Here is a 19390-nt window from a genome sequence, read left to right on the forward strand (position 1 = left end):
ATTGTAGAGCGTTGCTCTCTTCTATGTGCATAAGAGTTACACATATTTTTCTCGAAGGGAATAAGGTGGCTGACCGTTTGGCAAATTTTGGAGTGGACCATCCTGGGGTTTATTAGTGGGACTCTTGTCCTCCTTGTGCTATTGCTGCGTATCATCATAATCTTTCTCTTCGCCCCAATTATCGATTTTGTTAGGTTGGATTTTAATTGGGTTTTCTTGTCTCAAGCAGTTTTCTACTTCTTGTTAGGATTTGGCTTCAAAAGTTGTTTGTAGCGGGTATTGACCTAGTTCTCCCGCTTGTATTTCTTTTCCTTTTTTCTTCTTAATAAAATCTAGTAGAGAGGGGACGGGCGGGGGGTTTCTGGGTGCAACGGTCCTTTCTCCTTCGGGAAAGGCTTGGTGCCTCGCACAGGATTGTTGACGAAGAGCTAATCTCGCCTAATCCATCTCTACAATTTAAAAAAAAAAAAAAATTCAGTAGTAAATCTTTGTGAAACTCCACTGCATCTAATGTATAGTCAATTTGATTTGTATTTACAGTCCATTCTGTATGTATCCTGCAATTTCCCAAGAAAATTATGCATGGAAAACCCAAGTCATTTCCACCATTTGTTTCTTATTAAACGGCAAACAAAAGGGCAACTTGAATATGATACGTTAATTACGATAATGTGTGAACTTATATTGTCAACTGATTTTACGATGGATATTCAATTTTTTAATGGCATAAGAACATGTTGTCTTACATGTGAAACCCAATGACCGCATATGCTCCAAGTCACCCGATTTGTATTGACTATGTATTAGACTAGAAAAATCTCCACACAAAAGAGGGTGTGCGTTAGAGAAATTTTATAACATGTGGCTTATGAATATAATGAGGGATGACAAATTGCTTCAAGACATGTGTAAATACAAATCTTTCATACCCTATTTACCCCACATGTTGTGTGCAGAGGGGTATACGAATATGCTTGTTACAATTGATATACATTTTTTTTTTCTTTTGCTTTTAATATCTTAAGTCTTGTACAATGTCTAGGATTGAATTGATTGAAATAGAATTGTCACTAAAATTGTCAATCTATGTTGAAAGAAAATTAGAAAGCCAAGTAAAAACCTTGTCCAAGTTTTTAGGTTAAAAATGTATTAGTCCTCCCCATTCTACTTTTTTTTTTATTATTATTATTTTTATAATTATGAAGTAAATTGTTCTTCCTTTAATTTGGACAAAATATAAAAATTTGTATCCATTTCTTTGTAGCTAGCAATTCATCAACCCAAAGCGTATCCTAAACGCCAACCCCAAACTTCATGCCACCGTAAACCAAAGAAGCTCTATTTCATTTAAATCTTTTATTTTGCCACAATTTCTAGGAGAGTTTTTTCATTGTGATTGGAACACTGAGTGGTGTGTCATATGTCACGATGCATGTGGAGAGAAATTTTTGTTACGAGTGTCACTCCACTTTTTATAATGACATATGGCAATACGTACTTCCATTTTTTCTATGATACTTCCATGGAATTGACCAGAAAACCCTAATTTGCCGCATATGTGGGCAGCCTTTTCTCTCTCATGCCTTGAGGTTAAATATATTCATAGGGTAATATGCTAGGGAAACAAAATTTTGTAAACCAAAGGATGTGAATGTTAATGATTGAATTATTAATTAAGTGTTAATTAATGTGCTTATTTACTATTAGTGGCACATCATTTGGTTTTAAAATTTTGATCTCTCATTATCCTTATCGATATTAATATATGTTCTCTAGTTATAATTTAGGTCCCACCTTCCGACAGTCTCTCTTTGTAGTGCCTAATTTTTATACGTATCCAATAAGAATAAGTCTCCAAATTTTGTTCCTCGGATTTTTTTTTCCAGGGTCATCATCTCGAACCTCAAGACTTAGGCACAGTCAAAGTCATGATCATATAGCTATGAAACCCCAGCTCAATCTGAATTTCGACATTAATAATGAGGACTTATGGGTGCTCATTAGGCCTATAAATAGACCTCCAAATGCAAAGCTTTTGCAACATCCTGAATCTGCTTAATCATAAGTGCTTTACTAGTATAATCAATGGCATCACAAAACACCCTTTCTCTCTTCACAGTCACTCTCCTCGTCCTCCTTTCTCTCCTCTCCCAAGCAACATCGTCAGAAACACACAACCAAAAAACTTCACCATTCGAGTTCCTCAACCATCTCAAGGGCTGTCACAAGGGTGACAAAGTCCAAGGCATCCAAGACCTAAAAAAGTACCTTGAAAATTTTGGATATTTGAATAGCTATTCCGATAATGATGACTTCGACGACATCTTGGAGTCGGCGATCAAAACCTACCAAGTCAATTACCACCTCAAGGCTACCGGAACCTTGGATGCCAAAACAGTGTCGAGAATGACGATGCCACGGTGTGGTGTCCCAGATATCATTAATGGTACCACCTCCATGCGATCGGGAAAGAAAAGGCAACCTCATCACCGTGGCGGAAATGGTTCGACTCACACAGTTGCTCATTTTTCTTTCTTAAACGGAAACCCTAAATGGCCTTCGTCTAAGTACCAACTCACCTATGCTTTTGATCAAAGCACCCCAGCTGAGGCTCAGGCTGCAGTTGCACGAGCTTTTGCAACATGGGCAGGAAACTCACACTTCTCGTTCAGTCAAGCCCAAAGCTACGAAAACGCGGATCTGAAGATCAGTTTTGGCAGGAGAGATCATGGAGATGGGGCCCCATTTGACGGCCGAGGTGGGACTGTTGCTCATGCTTTTGCACCAACCAATGGGAGATTCCACTACGACGCCGATGAGCCGTGGGCTGTGGGGGCTGTGGAGGGTGCTTATGACTTGGAAACCGTGGCTTTGCATGAAATCGGGCATCTGCTTGGGCTAGGACATAGCTCTGTTGAAGGAGCTGTCATGTCTTCCGGTGTTCGTACTGGATTTACCCAAAGTTTGCATGCGGATGATATTCAAGGAATTAAAGCTTTATATAACACCTGATGATCAGATAATCAAAAGTACAAGAGGATAAATAATTAAAGTTCAGCAAAAGTCAACTTTTCATACTTTTTCTTTCCTTTATCAGATAATTATGGTGCCTCACCTGGAGTGTACTGAGATTTGCAATACATTATTGCATCAATAAAGTTGTAACAGCATATAAATATATATGCTGAAAATTTGATTTCTTTATCAAAGTTATGAATTTTCTTTTTATGTATTTTAATGTTTGAACGTTTTAATAACTTTTAATTTTTTTAGTAAACCATATATTTGTTATGGTTTGAAGAATAAATTAGTATTGAATTCGTCATTTACTAGATTCAAATTTAAGATGTGTCACTTACAAGTGTAGTGAAATATCCTAGACCGTAGCAACTTTGATGGTTAAGTTGAAAGATTATATAAGAGCAGGTTCAATATTTTACTTTAGCGTTATTTCCATTTCACTACCCAAACTATGGATGCAAACTGTAAAGCGTAATTGGTCCTAAACTAGATGAAGCCGGTCCACACTTGTAGATATAAATTTTAAAACAAACAAAAAATGATAATACAGAAGAGGTGATACGAATGTGGTATAAAAAAAATGTAATGAAAGTAGTATTTTTGGTCAAATGCCAAATTCAATGCTCAGAATCCCTTCTCCCTCCAGATGCACGCATTCTTACAAAGTCTACGCACTTGAAATTAAAAAAATACTACTCTTATCACATTTTTCATATGACATTTTTATCATTTCTCTAATAGAGATAGTACCCGCATACATTGGTGGGCCCTATCTATATTAGAAATGTGGTAGAAGTGTTATATGAAAAATGTGATAAGTACAATATTAGTCCTTGAAATTAAATTCAAAATAACTAACACACAGGATATTACACGCCGCCATGCAAATAATTTTCGTCTCAGTTTTAACAGAAAAAGCTATTGTGACCAAAATTGCAAAAGTAAGCACACAATAGGACTTAAGGTACCAAAACTGAAATAAGAAAAAATTGCTCAAATTATAGAGACCAAAGCGTAATTTGGCATATGTGTGTGTGTGTGTGTGTGTGTGTGTGTGTGTGTGTGTGTGTATTTCTTTTGCTATCGAAGCATCAGTTAGTTTTAGGCTTTTAATATTTTAGGTTTATTTAGCGTCTAGGATTGAATTGAATTGGACTTAAGCCGCTTAGCGCAGAAATACATCAGGTTGATAATCAGAGCCAATTTACTTTGGATTATGATGAAGGGGATGATGAGATCAAAGAGGAGGGGAATTTGGCAATGCATATAGCCGGCGAAGTGGAATTGGGTGTCAACGGTTATGGTTCTCATAAGTGAGGTATATCTTACCAAATTTTGATATGTTGAATGTAGAACTCCATTTTTTTTTACCCTTATAACTTATAAGCGAGTTGGAAGACTCTTCTTCTGGTTTCGTGCTGCATTTATGCATTCAGTTTCAACCAACTTCCTGAACTCTATTATCGTTGTTGGCAGGTGAAATACTGAATGTTAAAGTAGTTCTTTGTAACTTCTCTATAGCTAGATATTCTTTATGGATGATCTCAGCTTATATGGATAATGAGTAGGGATTTGGAAAATGATGTAACAGTTCTTCAATCCTTGATAAACTGAGATTTTGAAAGTGAATAGTGTAAAGTTCTGTGAATGGCAATGTGTGACAATTGGTTTACTTGAGGAACAAATCACTTGATTATTCAGTGATGTGCAATTCGAGTAAATTAAGAATCCTAGTTAGGTAAGAATTGTGAAGTCTTAAATCATTGCAGCTATCAAGGAGAATCATCTAGAGGTTCAAATACAAAGATATTGCATCATGATAGGACTTAATCAAGGTGATAGGGTTGACCTTCTTAGCTGTTCATAGGTCGGCTAATAAGGAAACCTAATGGTACATAAATACTAGGTTAAGTCCCTACTTCCATACGTTAAATTCCTCATAACACTAAACCTATTCATATAGTAGAGGGATATTTTGGAGTATTGGAAGGAGAAGACAACCTAGAGTTCATCAATGGCTTCATCTTCATAACCATGTCTTCCGAATTCTACAGATAAGTTCAATATACTTAGTCGATCTCTATTTCATATTGATTTGATTTATTTGTGATCCTAATGCCTTGTTGTTGTGATTTCAGATTAAAATGTTTGCCCAAAAATGATGATGTTGTAGGGCATGTATGAAGCCAACTCTAATCTTCAAAAGGGCAGCACCCAAGATATCCATGGACATTCACCGAAGTTCGAAAGATCAACACCTAAAGTATCCATGAAAGTTCACTGAAGTACCGGGCGTCACCTCCTCAATGCATCCGCCACTGGTATGAGGTACTCTTTTGTACATATCTGGGTTGAATACTTGCAAGCTGCAAGTTCCCAGAAAAGTGGCAAATTGAAGCCATTCTCACCGTTTGTTTCCTACTAACCAGAAAACAAAATTGGCTAAATTGAATATATATTAATAAATCTTAATTGTTAAACTCGTCAAATTATTCTCGATCAAAAAAAAAAAAAAAAAAAAAGTTATTGGCACTGCAGAAATATAATTTTGCATCCAAACTTTCTATAATTAAAAAATAATACACTTGTAAGGAGTGTAAAATGAAATTTTTGGAATGCTAGTAACAGTTTACAAAAAAAAAATATCAACATTAATTATTGGCGACATAGAGAATAATCACGGATGATATAAGATGTCAGCACATTTTTATATAACTATCACGTGATAGCCTAGTGGTTGGAGCGGCTTTCAGGACTGTATTTCATACGGCTCATTCTGGATTTGATTCCTAGTACTAGTGAAATACTCGATGGTCGCTACGAGGTGGTTGACATGCCTTTGTACGTCCTTTCAGTCCCGAAACAATGGATAGTTGTGGCTTCGCCACTAGCTAGTCTCCTCTTAAAACAAATAAAAAAAAAATTACATTTGGTCTTTTAAAAATGATTATTTTAGGTAATTTTAGAAATCTGATGTGGTTACACCTGCATGTCACGCATGAGCATATTCCAAATTCAAGTGCATGGATTTGTAAAAGAGAAAATTGCATGGATTTGTAAGAAACGTGCCCAAAACGACGTTTTAGCTTGCACTCAAAACCATCTCTATTCTCTAATTGAGAAATTGGAAGATGCATTACGAATGTTTTAAAACAATGCTAAAAAGATTCTCGCAAATTAGCACTCTTTATGGACTATCTTTCATCTCACAGTTTAACGTTAATTGTCGTATCAACATTATAAAACATTGTGTAAAAAACATGAGGTGACAGAGAGTCCATGAAAAGTCTCCCACCTAATTTGAGATAGTCTTTTTAGCATTTCTCATGTTTAAAATGCCAACACAAACCAAAAAAAAAAAAAAAAAAATTATGTTTTAATTTTTGTTATACATATATATACGGAACATTAACTTTGACTAGAAAAAACAAACTTTGACGTTGGTTTTTAGATCTTGCTCTAGTCTTCCACCAATCACTCCCCCAGAATGATTAGTTTATACACCTAACATATAATAGTGGGTCTACATTTTAAAATTTTACTTGTCTTGTTCTTAGTTTTTTCTTCACGGTCATCGTTTCTCGAACCTCAAAAGACCTCGTTACAGTCAAAGTCATCATCATATGACAATGGAAGACCCAACTCAATCTCGATTTAATTGGCGATTAGTTAACGAGAGTTTTATCATTAATTATAACTCTGCAGATTTTGTTATAGTAATATACGTATTGCTATATCACTTTCAATTTCATTGATATTTGTCTATTACCTACTGAGTTTTTCCCCCAACATGTACAAATTATCAATGAGATTCTTCTAACTTTGTGGACGTAGCCCAATTTATGGTGAACAACGTATATTTTGTATCTACTTCTGCACTATTATCTCTTTACATATCTTCATCACTTAGTGAGCGGATCACTCTCGTGAAGGTCACTACACCATACTTTACGTTGACCCAAGATCCACCAGATTTTGTGCATCAATAGATACTTTTTAAGAAGTATGTGGATGTCTAGCCTTCTATTTGTTGAACTTAACTTTGATGTTTAAGGAACACGACTATATTATGCAACCAATCATGTTCTGCTGAACAACTTTCCCAATTCCTATATTTTTTGGGACGTCGACGGATCTCTGGGGCGGCGCCCATGGCTGTCTCATCCCCTCCTGTTGTATGCCCATGGTTTTTCCTTGATTCAAATTCTCCAATTCCTGCTCCCATCGCTCAGGTTTCGGTTCCCAAACCCAAAACCTTTGCTGCGATTTTGACTGATGGTTTAGAAAATTCTGTCACGCTTAGCCAATTACCAACTCCAACGATTAGGGGAGATGTTACCTATGTTAAGATCAGTGAAGACATCTATCAGGAACAAATTAAATCATGCCGCACCAATCTTTTGGGTCGCTTGCTATTGAAGAAGGGAACCGCAGCGTTGAAGACGGCTGATCTCAAAGCATCTCTTGTCTCACTGTGGTTTCTTAACATGTCATGGCGGCTTGTTCCATTAGGCAAAGGTTATTATGATATTCATTTTTCTACTGAAGACGACATGAGACGAGTTTGGGGTGGAGGCACTTGTACGTTAGCACAAGGAATTTTTCGTCTATCTCAATGGCAACCAGATTTTAAACCTGGTAATGTGCTCCCACAATCGCATGCCCAGGTTTGGGTTAAAATATATGGCTTAAGCCAAGAGTAATGGCACCCACGTCATTTAATGGAAATTGCTCGTGGCATTGGCACCCCCCTGCAGCTTGACAAGGCCATTCGTGAACGTCTGTATGGGTACTATGCTCGAATTTTGGTTGATGTTGATCTCTCTGGCGATTTACCTGCTTCGATCATGGTTGAGAGAGAAAATCATGGCTTCCCTGTCTGGTCATCGTGCCAAGTCACCTCGTGTTATAGAAACCACCTTCTCTACATTGGGTCAAAGTGAATACCGATAGTGCAGCTCGTGGATCACCAGGATTGGCTGGTACTGGCGGTATCTTTCGTGATCATTTTGGTTCATGTGTAGGGTGTTTTGCTACTTCTTTAGGGGTGGCAAACTCTGTTGAAGCTAAATTGCATGCTGTAATTCATGCGGTAAACTTAGCTTGGGAGAAGGGTTGGCATTTCCTTTGGATTGAGTGTGATTCATCATTGGCTGTTCTTTTCACTTCTGCTTCTCATAATCGTGTTCCTTGGCGTTTGAGGGTTCGTTGGTTGAATTGTAGAGCGTTGCTCTCTTCTATGTGCATAAGAGTTACACATATTTTTCTCGAAGGGAATCAGGTGGCTGACCGTTTGGCAAATTTTGGAGTGGACCATCCTGGGGTTTATTGGTGGGACTCTTGTCCTCCTTGTGCTATTGCTGCGTATCATCACAATCTTTCTCTTCGCCCCAATTATCGATTTTGTTAGGTTGGATTTTAATTGGGTTTTCTTGTCTCAAGCAGTTTTCTACTTCTTGTTAGGATTTGGCTTCAAAAGTTGTTTTTAGCGAGTATTGACCTAGTTCCCCCGCTTGTATTTCTTTTCCTTTTTTCTTCTTAATAAAATCTAGTAGAGAGGGGACGGGCGGGGGGTTTCTGGGTGCAACGGTCCTTTCTCCTTCGGAAGAGGGTTGGTGCCTTGCACACAACTATTGACGAAGAGCTAATCTCGCCTAATCCATCTTTACAATTTAATAAATAAAATAAAAAAATTCAGTAGTGAATCTTTGTGAAACTCCACTGCATCTAATGTATAGTCAATTTGTTTTGTATTTACAGTCCATTCTGTATGTATCCTGCAATTTCCCAAGAAAATTATGCATGGAAAACCCAAGTCATTTCCACCATTTGTTTCTTATTAAACGGCAAACAAAAGGGCAACTTGAATATGATATGTTAATTACGATAATGTGTGAATTTATATTGTCAACTGATTTTACGATGGATGTTCAATTTTTTAATGGCATAAGAACTTGTTGTCTTACATGTGAAACCCAATAACCGCATATGCTCCAAGTCACCCGATTTGTATTGACTATGTATTAGACTAGAAAAATCTCCACACAAGAGTGGGTGTGCGTTAGAGAAATTTTATAACATATGGGTTATGAATATAATGAGGGATGACAAATTGCTTCAAGACACGTGTAAGTACAAATCTTTCATACCCTATTTACCCCACATGTTGTGTGCAGAGGGGATATACGAATATGCTTGTTACAATTGATATACATTTTTTTTTCTTTTGCTTTTAATATCTTAAGTCTTGTACAATGTCTAGGATTGAATTGATTGAAATAGAATTGTCAATCTATGTATTAGAAAGCCAAGTAAAAACCTTGTCCAAGTTTTTAGGTTAAAAATGTATTAGTCCTCCCCATTCTATTATTTATTTATTTATTTATTTATTTATAATTATGAAGTAAATTGTTCTTCCTTTAATTTGAACAAAATATAAAAATTTGTATCCATTTCTTCGTAGCTAGCAATTCATCAACCCAAAGAGTATCCTAAACGCCAACCCCAAACTTCATGCCACCGTAAACCAAAGAAGCTCTATTTCATTTAAATCTTTTATTTTGCCACAATTTCTAGGAGAGTTTTTTCATTGTGATTGGAACACTGAGTGGTGCGCCATATGTTGCGATGCATGTGGACATAAGTTTTTGTTACGAGTGTCACTCCACTTTGTATAATGACATATGACAATATGTACTTTCATTTTTTCTATGATACTTTCATAGAATTGACCAAAAAACCCTAATTTGCCGCATATGTGGGCAGCCTTTTCTCTCTCATGCCTTGAGGTTAAATATATTCATAGGGTAATATGCTAGGGAAACAAAATTTTGTAAACCAAAGGATGTGAATGTTAATGATTGAATTATTAATTAAGTGTTAATTAATGTGCTTATTTACTATTAGTGACACATCATTTGGTTTGCAAATTTGGTTTAAAATTTTGGTATCTCGACCATTATCCTTATCGATATTAATATATGTTCTCTAGTTATAATTTAGGTCCCACCTTCCGACAGTCTCTCTTTATAGTGACTAATTTTTATACGTATCCAATAAGAATAAGTCTCCAAATTTTGTTCCTCGGATTTTTTTTTCCAGGGTTATCATCTCGAACCTCAAGACTTAGGCACAGTCAAAGTCATGATCATATAGCTATGAAACCCCAGCTCAATCTCAATTTCGACATTAACAATGAGGACTTATGGGTGCTCATTAGACCTATAAATAGACCTCCAAATGCAAAGCTTTTGCAACATCCTGAATCTGCTTAATCATAAGTGCTTTACTAGTATAATCAATGGCATCACAAAACACCCTTTCTCTCTTCACAGTCACTCTCCTCGTCCTCCTTTCTCTCCTCTCCCAAGCAACATCGTCAGAAACACACAACCAAACAACTTCACCATTCGAGTTCCTTAACCATCTCAAGGGCTGTCACAAGGGTGACAAAGTCCAAGGCATCCAAGACCTAAAAAAGTACCTTGAAAAATTTGGATATTTGAATAGCTATTCCGATAATGATGACTTCGACGACATCTTGGAGTCGGCGATCAAAACCTACCAAGTCAATTACCACCTCAAGGCTACCGGAACCTTGGATGCCAAAACAGTGTCGAGAATGACGATGCCACGGTGTGGTGTCCCAGATATCATTAATGGTACCACCTCCATGCGATCGGGAAAGAAAAGGCAACCTCATCACCGTGGCGGAAATGGTTCGACTCACACAGTTGCTCATTTTTCTTTCTTAAACGGAAACCCTAAATGGCCTTCGTCTAAGTACCAACTCACCTATGCTTTTGATCAAAGCACCCCAGCTGAGGCTCAGGCCGCAGTTGCACGAGCTTTTGCAACATGGGCAGGAAACACACACTTCTCGTTCAGTCAAGCCCAAAGCTACGAAAACGCGGATCTGAAGATCAGTTTTGGCAGGGGAAATCATGGAGATGGGAGCCCATTTGACGGCCGAGGTGGGACTCTTGCTCATGCATTTCCACCAACCAATGGGAGATTCCACTACGACGCCGATGAGCCGTGGGCTGTGGGGGCTGTGGAGGGTGCTTATGACTTGGAAACCGTGGCTTTGCATGAAATCGGGCATCTGCTTGGGCTAGGACATAGCTCTGTTGAAGGTGCTGTCATGTCTTCCGGTGTTCGTACTGGATTTACCTAAGGTTTGCATGCGGATGATATTCAAGGAATTAAAGCTTTATATAACACCTGATGATCAGATAATCAAAAGTACTAGAGGATAAATAATTAGAGTTCAGCAAAAGTCAACTTTTCATACCTTTTCTTTCCTTTATCAGATAATTATGGTGCCTCACCTGGAGTGTACTGAGATTTGCAATACATTATTGCATCAATAAAGTTGTAACAGCATATAAATATATATGCTGAAAATTTGATTTCTTTATCAAAGTTATGAATTTTCTTTTTTTATATTTTAATGTTTGAAGTTTTAATAACTTTTTTTTTTTTAGTAAACTATAGATTTGTTATGGTTTGAAGAATAAATTAGTATTGAATTCGTCATTTACCAGATTCGAACTTAAGATGTGTCACTTATAAATGTAGTAAAATATCCTAGACCGTAGCAACTTTGATGATTAAATTGGAAGATTATACAAGAGCACGTTCAATATTTTACTTTAGTGTTATTTCCATTTTAATACCCAAACTATGGATGCAAACTGTAAAGCGTAATTGGTCCTAAACTAGATGAAGCCGGCCCACACGTGTAGATATAAATTTTAAAACAAACAAAAAATGATAATTACCAATGTGGTATAAAAAATGTAGTGAAAATATTATTTTTGGTCAAATGCCAATTTCAACGCTCAGAATCCCTTCTCCCTTGAGATGCACGCATTCTTACAAAGTCTACGCACTTGAAATTAAAAAATGCTACTCTTATCACATTTTTCATATGACATTTTTATTATCTCTTTAATAAAGATGATAACCACATGCATTGGTAGATCCTATCTGTATTAGAAATGTGGTAGAAGTGTTATATGAAAAATATGATAAGTACGTATTAGTTCTTGAAATTAAATTCAAAATAACTAACACACAGGATGTATACATGCCGCCATGCAAATAATTTTCGTCTCAGTTTTAACAGAAAGCTATTGTGACCAAAATTGCAAAAGTAAGCACACAGTAGGACTTAAGTTGCCAAAACTGAAATAAGAAAAAATTGCTCAAATTGCAGAGACCAAAGTGTAATTTGGCATATATATATATATATATATATATATATATATATATATATATATATATATTTCTTTTGCTATCGAAGCATCAGTTAGTGTTAGGCTTTTAATATTTTAAGTTTATTTAGTGCCTAGGATTGAATTGAGTTGGACTTAAGCCGCTTAGCGTAGAAATACATTAGTTTGATAATCAGAGCCGATTTACTTTGGATTTTGATGAAGGGGATGATGAGAACAAAGAGGTATATCTTACCATAAGTGAGGTATATCTTACCTCATAAGTGAAATTGGGTGTCAACGGTTATGGTTCTCATAAGTGAGGTATATCTTACCAAATTTTGATATGTTGAATGTAGAACTCCATTTTTTTTACCTTTATAGCTTATAAGCGAGTTGGAAGACTCTTCTTCTGGTTTCGTGCTGCATTTATGCATTCAGTTTCAACCAACTTCCTGAACTCTATTATCGTTGTTGGCAGGTGAAATACTGAATGTTAAAGTAGTTCTTTGTACCTTTTCTATAGCTAGATATTCTTTATGGATGATCTCAGCTTATATGAATAATGAGTAGGGATTTGGAAAATGATGTAACAGTTCTTCAATCTTTGATAAACTGAGATTTTGAAAGTGAATCGATGTCTGGTTTTTTATTAAGCGTTCGAAGTTTCATCAGTTTGTGAAATGTTAAGCAAAATGGATGGCCAATTTTATTTTCAGCAGTAGTCGTTAATCTTTTAATCATGTAAATCAATTCGATTTCCCTGCTGAGTTCATTTGCATCTTATGTACATTCTCTTGGAATCGACATATTATAGGATTTAGGACAATTAGCTAGGATTCTTTGCATCTAATGTCCTAAATCTAGTTGTAAGCAGTTCTTCGTACGAAGGATATATAGGAAGATTTGTGTATTATATAAGTAGTATTTTTGGTGTTTAAGCTGCAAGATTGCAATTAGCAGGTTCAGTATTTAACTTTCATGGTTAGCTAACAAGTTTCCGAATTGCGCGAATTCAGAAGGACCTTACGAAACTCTTTGTTTGGTTTTCTTCAATTCCCTGGATTTTCTTCATGACTACTTGCCCACTCTACTCTGTAATCGGAGTAGCGTGAACATAGTTGGGTTCGGGAGTCCATTACACGCTTACTGAGATCCGTATGGATCTACGAAGGCAAATTTTCGCCGAGACGATATCAAGTCATTCATGCTTTGTGCCCTATGCGACGAACGCTGCGCAAACTTGCATAAGGGTACAGTCAATTTGTTACTTGTTATGCAGTTGTACAACAGAAACAAACAAGGTATGAGCTATGAGGTACTTTTCTGTACATATCTGGGTTGAATACTTGCAAGCTGCAAGTTCCCAGAAAAGTGGCAAATTGAAGCCATTCTCACCGTTTGTTTCCTACTAACCAGAAAACAAAATTGGCTAAATTGAATATATATTAATAAATCTTAATTGTTAAACTCGTCAAATTATTCTCGACCAAAAAAATAAAAAAATGTTATTGGCATTGCAGAAATATAATTTTGCATCCAAACTTTCTATAATAAAAAAAAAAAATACACTTGTAAGGAGTATAAAATGAGATTTTTGGAGTGCTAGTAACAGTTCAATATATATGTATCTACATTAAGATGTCAGCATTTTTTTTTTTTATAACTATCACGTGATGGCCTAGTGGTTGGAGCGGTTTTCAGGACTGTATTTTATACGACTCATTCTGGATTTGATTCCTGGTACTATTGAAATACACGATGGTAGCTACGAGATGGTTGAAATGCCTTTATAAGTCTTTTTAGTCTTGAAACAATGGATAGTTGTGGCTTCGCCACCAGCTAGTCTATTATTTAAACCAAGAAAGAAAAAAATTACATTTGTTCTTTTAAAAAATGATTATTTTAGGTAATTTGAGAAATCTGATGTGGTCACACCTGCATGTCACGCATAAGCATATTCCAAATTTAAGTGCATGGATTTGTAAAAGAGAAAATTGCATGGATTTGTAAGAAACGTGCCCAAAACGACGTTTTAGCTCGCACTCAAAACCTTCTCTGTTCTCTAATTGAGAAAGTGGAAGATGCATTACAAATGTTTTAAAACAATGCTAAGAAGAGATTCTCGCAAAGTAGCATTCTTTATGGACTCTCTTTTATCTCACAGTTTAACGTTAATTCTCGTGCCAACATTATAAAACATTGTGTAAAAAATATGAGGTAACAGAGAATCCATGGAGAGTCTTCCACTTTTGAGATAGTCTTCTTAGCATTTCTCATGTTTAAAATGCCAACACAAAAAAAAAAAAAAAAAAAAAAAATTATGTTTTAATTTTTGTTATACATATATATGGAACATTAACTTTGACTAGAAAAAACAAACCTTGCGTTGTTTTTTAGATCTTGCTCTAGTCTTCCACCAATCACTCTCCCAGAACGATTGGTTTATATACCTAACTTATAATAGCGTGGGTCTACATTTTAAAATTTTACTTGTCTTGTTCTTAGTTTTTTCTTCACAGCCGTCGTTTCTCGAACCTCAAAAGACCTCGTTACAGTCAAAGTCATCATCTTATGACTGTATGAACTTATATTGTCAACTGATTTTACGATAAATGTTCAATTTTTTTTTTTTTATGGAATAGGAGCATGTTGTCTTACATGTAAAACCCAATGACCGTATATGCTCCAAGTCACCCGATTTGTATTGATTATGTATTAGGCTTGAAAAATCTCCACACAAGAGAGGGTGTGTGTTAGAGAAATTTTATAACATATGGGATATGAATATAATGAGGGATGACAAATTGCTTCAAGACACGTGTAAATACAAATCCTTCATACCCTATTTACCCCACATGTTATACGAATATGCTTGTTACAATTGATATACATATTTTTTTTTTCTTTTGCTTTTAATATCTTAAGTCTTGTACAATGTCTAGGATTGAATTGATTGAAATAGAATTGTCACTAAACTTGTCAATCTATGTTGAAAGAAAATTAGACAGCCAAGTAAAAACCTTGTCCAAGTTTTTAGGTTAAAAATATATTAGTCCTCCCCATTCTACTATTTTTTAATTAAATTATGAAGTAAATTGTTCTTCCCTTAATTTGAACAAAATATAAAAATTAGTATCCATTTCTTCGTAGCTAGCAATTCATCAACCCAAAGCATATCCTAAACACCAACCCCAAACTTCATGCCACCGTAAACCAAAGAAGCTCTATTTCATTTAAATCTTTTATTTTGCCACAATTTCTATGAAAGTTTTTTCATTGTGATTGGAACACTGAGCGGTGCGCCATATGTCGCGATGCATGTGGAGAAAAGTTTTTGTTACGAGTGTCACTCCACTTTGTATAATGACATATGGCAATACGTATCCATTTTTTCTATGATACTTCCATGGAATTGACCAAAAAACCCTAATTTGCCGCATATGTGGGCAGCCTTTTCTCTCTTATGCCTTGAGGTTAAATATATTCGTAGGGTAATATGCTAGGGAAACAAAATTTTGTAAACCAAAGGATGTGAATGGTGATGATTAGATTATTACTTAAATGTTAATTAATGTGCTTATTTACTATTAGTGACACATAATTTGGTTTGCAAATTTAGTTTAAAATTTTGGTCTCCCTACCTTTATCCTTATCGATATTAATATATGTTCGCTAATTATAATTTAGGTCCCACCTTCCGACAGTTTCTCTTTGTAGTGACTAGTTTTATACGTATCCAATAAGAATAAGTCTCCAAATTTTGTTCCTCGGATTTTTTTTTTCCAGGGTCATCATCTCGAACCTCAAGACTTAGGCACAGTCAAAGTCATGATCATATAGCTATGAAACCCCAGCTCAATCTCAATTTTGACATTAATAATGAGGACTTATGGGTGCTCATTAGACCTATAAATAGACCTCCAAATGCAAAGCTTTTGCAACGTCCTGAATCTGCTTAATCGTAAGTGCTTTACTAGTATAATCAATGGCATCACAAAACACCCTTTCTCTCTTCACATTCACTCTCCTCGTCCTCCTTTCTCTCCTCTCCCAAGCAACATCATCAGAAATACACAACCAAAAAACTTCACCATTCGAGTTCCTTAACCATCTCAAGGGCTGTCACAAGGGCGACAAAGTCCAAGGCATCCAAGACCTAAAAAGGTACCTTGAAAAATTTGGATATTTGAATAGCTATTCCGATAATGATGACTTCGACGACATCTTGGAGTCGGCGATCAAAACCTACCAAGTCAATTACCACCTCAAGGCTACCGGAACATTGGATGCCAAAACAGTGTCGAGAATGACGATGCCACGGTGTGGTGTCCCAGATATCATTAATGGTACCACCTCCATGCGATCGGGAAAGAAAAGGCAACCTCATCACCGTGGCAGACATGGTTCGACTCACACAGTTGCTCATTTTTCTTTCTTATCCGGAAACCCTAAATGGCCTTCGTCTAAGTACCAACTCACCTATGCTTTTGATCAAAGCACCCCAGCTGAGGCTTAGGCCGCAGTTGCACGAGCTTTTGCAACATGGGCAGGAAACACACACTTCTCGTTCAGTCAAGCCCAAAGCTACGAAAACGCGGATCTGAAGATCAGTTTTGGCAGGGGAGATCATGGAGATGGGGCCCCATTTGACGGCCGAGGTGGAAATCTTGCTCATGCATTTGCACCAACCAATGGGAGATTCCACTACGACGCCGATGAGCCGTGGGCTGTGGGGGCTGTGGAAGGTGCTTATGACTTGGAAACCGTGGCTTTGCATGAAATCGGGCATCTGCTTGGGCTAGGACATAGCTCTGTTGAAGGAGCTGTCATGTCTTCCGGTGTTCGTACTGGATTTACCCAAAGTTTGCATGCGGATGATATTCAAGGAATTAAAGCTTTATATAAAACCTGATGATCAGATAATCAAAAGTACTAGAGGATAAATAATTAGAGTTCAGCAAAAGTCAACTTTTCATACTTTTTCCTTCCTTTTATCAAATAATTAAGGTGCCTTATCTGGAGTGTACTGAGATTCGCATTACATTATTGCATAAATAAAGTTGTAATAGCATATATATGCTGAAAATTTGATTTCTATTTCAAAGTTATGAATTTTTTTTTTATATATTTTAATGTTTGAACGTTTTAATAACTTTTTTTTTTTTTTAGTAAACCATAGATTTGTTATGGTTTGAAGAATAAATTACTATTGAATTCGTAATTTACCAAATTCGAACTTAAAATGTGTCACACAAGTATAATGAAATATCCTAGACTGTAGATATAAATTAAAAAAAGAAAAAATGATAATATGGAGGAGGAGATACGAATGTGGTATAAAAAATGTAGTGAAAGTAGTATTTTTGGTCAAATTCCCTCGAGATGCACGCATTCTTACAAAGTCTGCACACTTGAAATTAAAAAATGCAACTCTTATCACATTTTTCATATGACATTTTTATCATATCTCCAATAGAGATGGTACTCGCATGCATTGGTGGGTCCTATCTATACTAGAAATATGGTAGAAGTGTTATATGAAAAATGTGATAAGTATAGTATTAGTCCTTGAAATTAAATTCAAAATAACTAACACACAAGATATATACATGCCGCCATGCAAATAATTTTCGTTTCAGTTTTAACAGAAACAGCTATTGTGACCAAAATTGCAAAAGTAAGCACACTCTAGGACTTAAGTTGCCAAAACTGAAGTAAGAAAAAATGGCTCAAATTACATTGACCAAAGTGTAATTTGGCGCATATATTTATTTCTTTTGCCATCGAAGCATCAGTTAGTGTTGGGCTTTTAATATTTTGGGTTTATTTAGCGTCTAGGATTGAATTGAATTGGACTTAAGCCGCCTAGCACAGAAATACATCAGTTTGATAATCAGAGCCAATTTACTTCGGATTCTGATGATGGGGATGATGAGAACAAAGAGGAGGGGAATTTGGCAATGCAGATAGCCGACGAAGTGGAATTGGGTGTAAACGGTTATGGTTCTCATAAGTGAGGTATATCTTACCAAATTTTGATATGTTGAATGTAGAATTCCATTTTTTTACCCTTTTAACTTATGAGCGAGTTGGAAGACTCTTCTTCTGGTTTCGTGCTGCATTTATGCATTCAGTTTCATCCAACTTCCTGAACTCGATTATCTTTGTTGGCAGGTGAAATACTGAACGTTAAAGTAGTTCTTTGTAACTTTTCTATAGCAAGATATTCTTTATGGATGAGCTCAGCTTATAAGGATAATGAGTAGGGATTTGGAAAATGATGTAACAGTTCTTCAATCTTTGATAAACTGAGATTTTGAAAGTGAATCGATGTCTGGTTTTTTATTAAGCGTTCCAAGTTTCATCAATTTGTGAAATGTTAAGCAATATGGATGGCCAATTTTATTTTCTTCAGTAGTCGGTAACCTTTTTATCATGTAAATCAATTCGATTTCCCTGCTGAGTTCAGTTGCATCTTATGTACATTCTCTTGGAATCGACATATTAGGATTTAGGACGATTAGTTTCCTTTGCATCTTATGTTCTAAGTCTAGTTGTAAGCAGTTCTTCGTACGCAGGACATATAGGAAGATTTGAGTATTATATAAGTAGTATTTTTGGTGTTTAAGCTGCAAGATTGCAATTAGCAGGTTCAGTATTTAACTTTCATGGTTAGCTAACAAGTTTCTGAATTGCGGATTCAGAAGGACCTTACGAACAGGTGGTTGATGATGAAATTTGGGGGCCATATTTTGGACGGGAACTAAAAGTTACTAGCAGTTGACAAGAGCATTCAAAATTACGCGTGAAGATGGATTTGGCTCAAGTGTTAATTTAATTAATAATATGATTGATACCAGCTTTCATCTCTTGCCAACATCATTGACCGACAACATCATTGAAGAAGAACATGGTGACATATGGCATTGTCACTTGGAGCTATAATATGGATCTTGGGTACCTTTTTTTTTAGAATCCTTCTGACTGTATTGGAACTCAGTTATTTGATGATATGATGGGAGTCCCTAGAACTCGAATTATATGTAATAACTCTTTGAGCTAGTTTTTGAGGTGATCCACCCCCTTATGTTACCAAAAAAGAAAGTGATTAAAATCGCTTAATATGCAAGATCCAACTATTGTTCTCT

The 19390-nt window shown here is 36.0% G+C and overlaps 4 pseudogenes across 1 annotated transcript; all 4 read left to right on the forward strand.

The window, feature by feature from the left end:
• Window positions 1-2025: 2025 nt before the first annotated feature.
• LOC137709496 (metalloendoproteinase 2-MMP pseudogene) lies at window positions 2026-3232 on the forward strand (annotated as a pseudogene). Its single transcript, XR_015958293.1, has one exon. The product of XR_015958293.1 is annotated as a metalloendoproteinase 2-MMP pseudogene (transcript).
• A 3940-nt stretch (window positions 3233-7172) lies between these two features.
• On the forward strand, window positions 7173-8431 carry LOC148689236 (uncharacterized; annotated as a pseudogene).
• Window positions 8432-10261: 1830 nt separating this feature from the next.
• Window positions 10262-11468, forward strand: LOC137709507 (metalloendoproteinase 2-MMP pseudogene; annotated as a pseudogene).
• A 4733-nt stretch (window positions 11469-16201) lies between these two features.
• LOC137708522 (metalloendoproteinase 2-MMP pseudogene) lies at window positions 16202-17348 on the forward strand (annotated as a pseudogene).
• Window positions 17349-19390: the final 2042 nt, after the last annotated feature.

Source organism: Pyrus communis, chromosome 17 (assembly GCF_041283825.1).
Source record: "Pyrus communis isolate YQ-2024b chromosome 17, ASM4128382v1, whole genome shotgun sequence".
NCBI classification, from domain to species: domain Eukaryota; kingdom Viridiplantae; phylum Streptophyta; class Magnoliopsida; order Rosales; family Rosaceae; genus Pyrus; species Pyrus communis.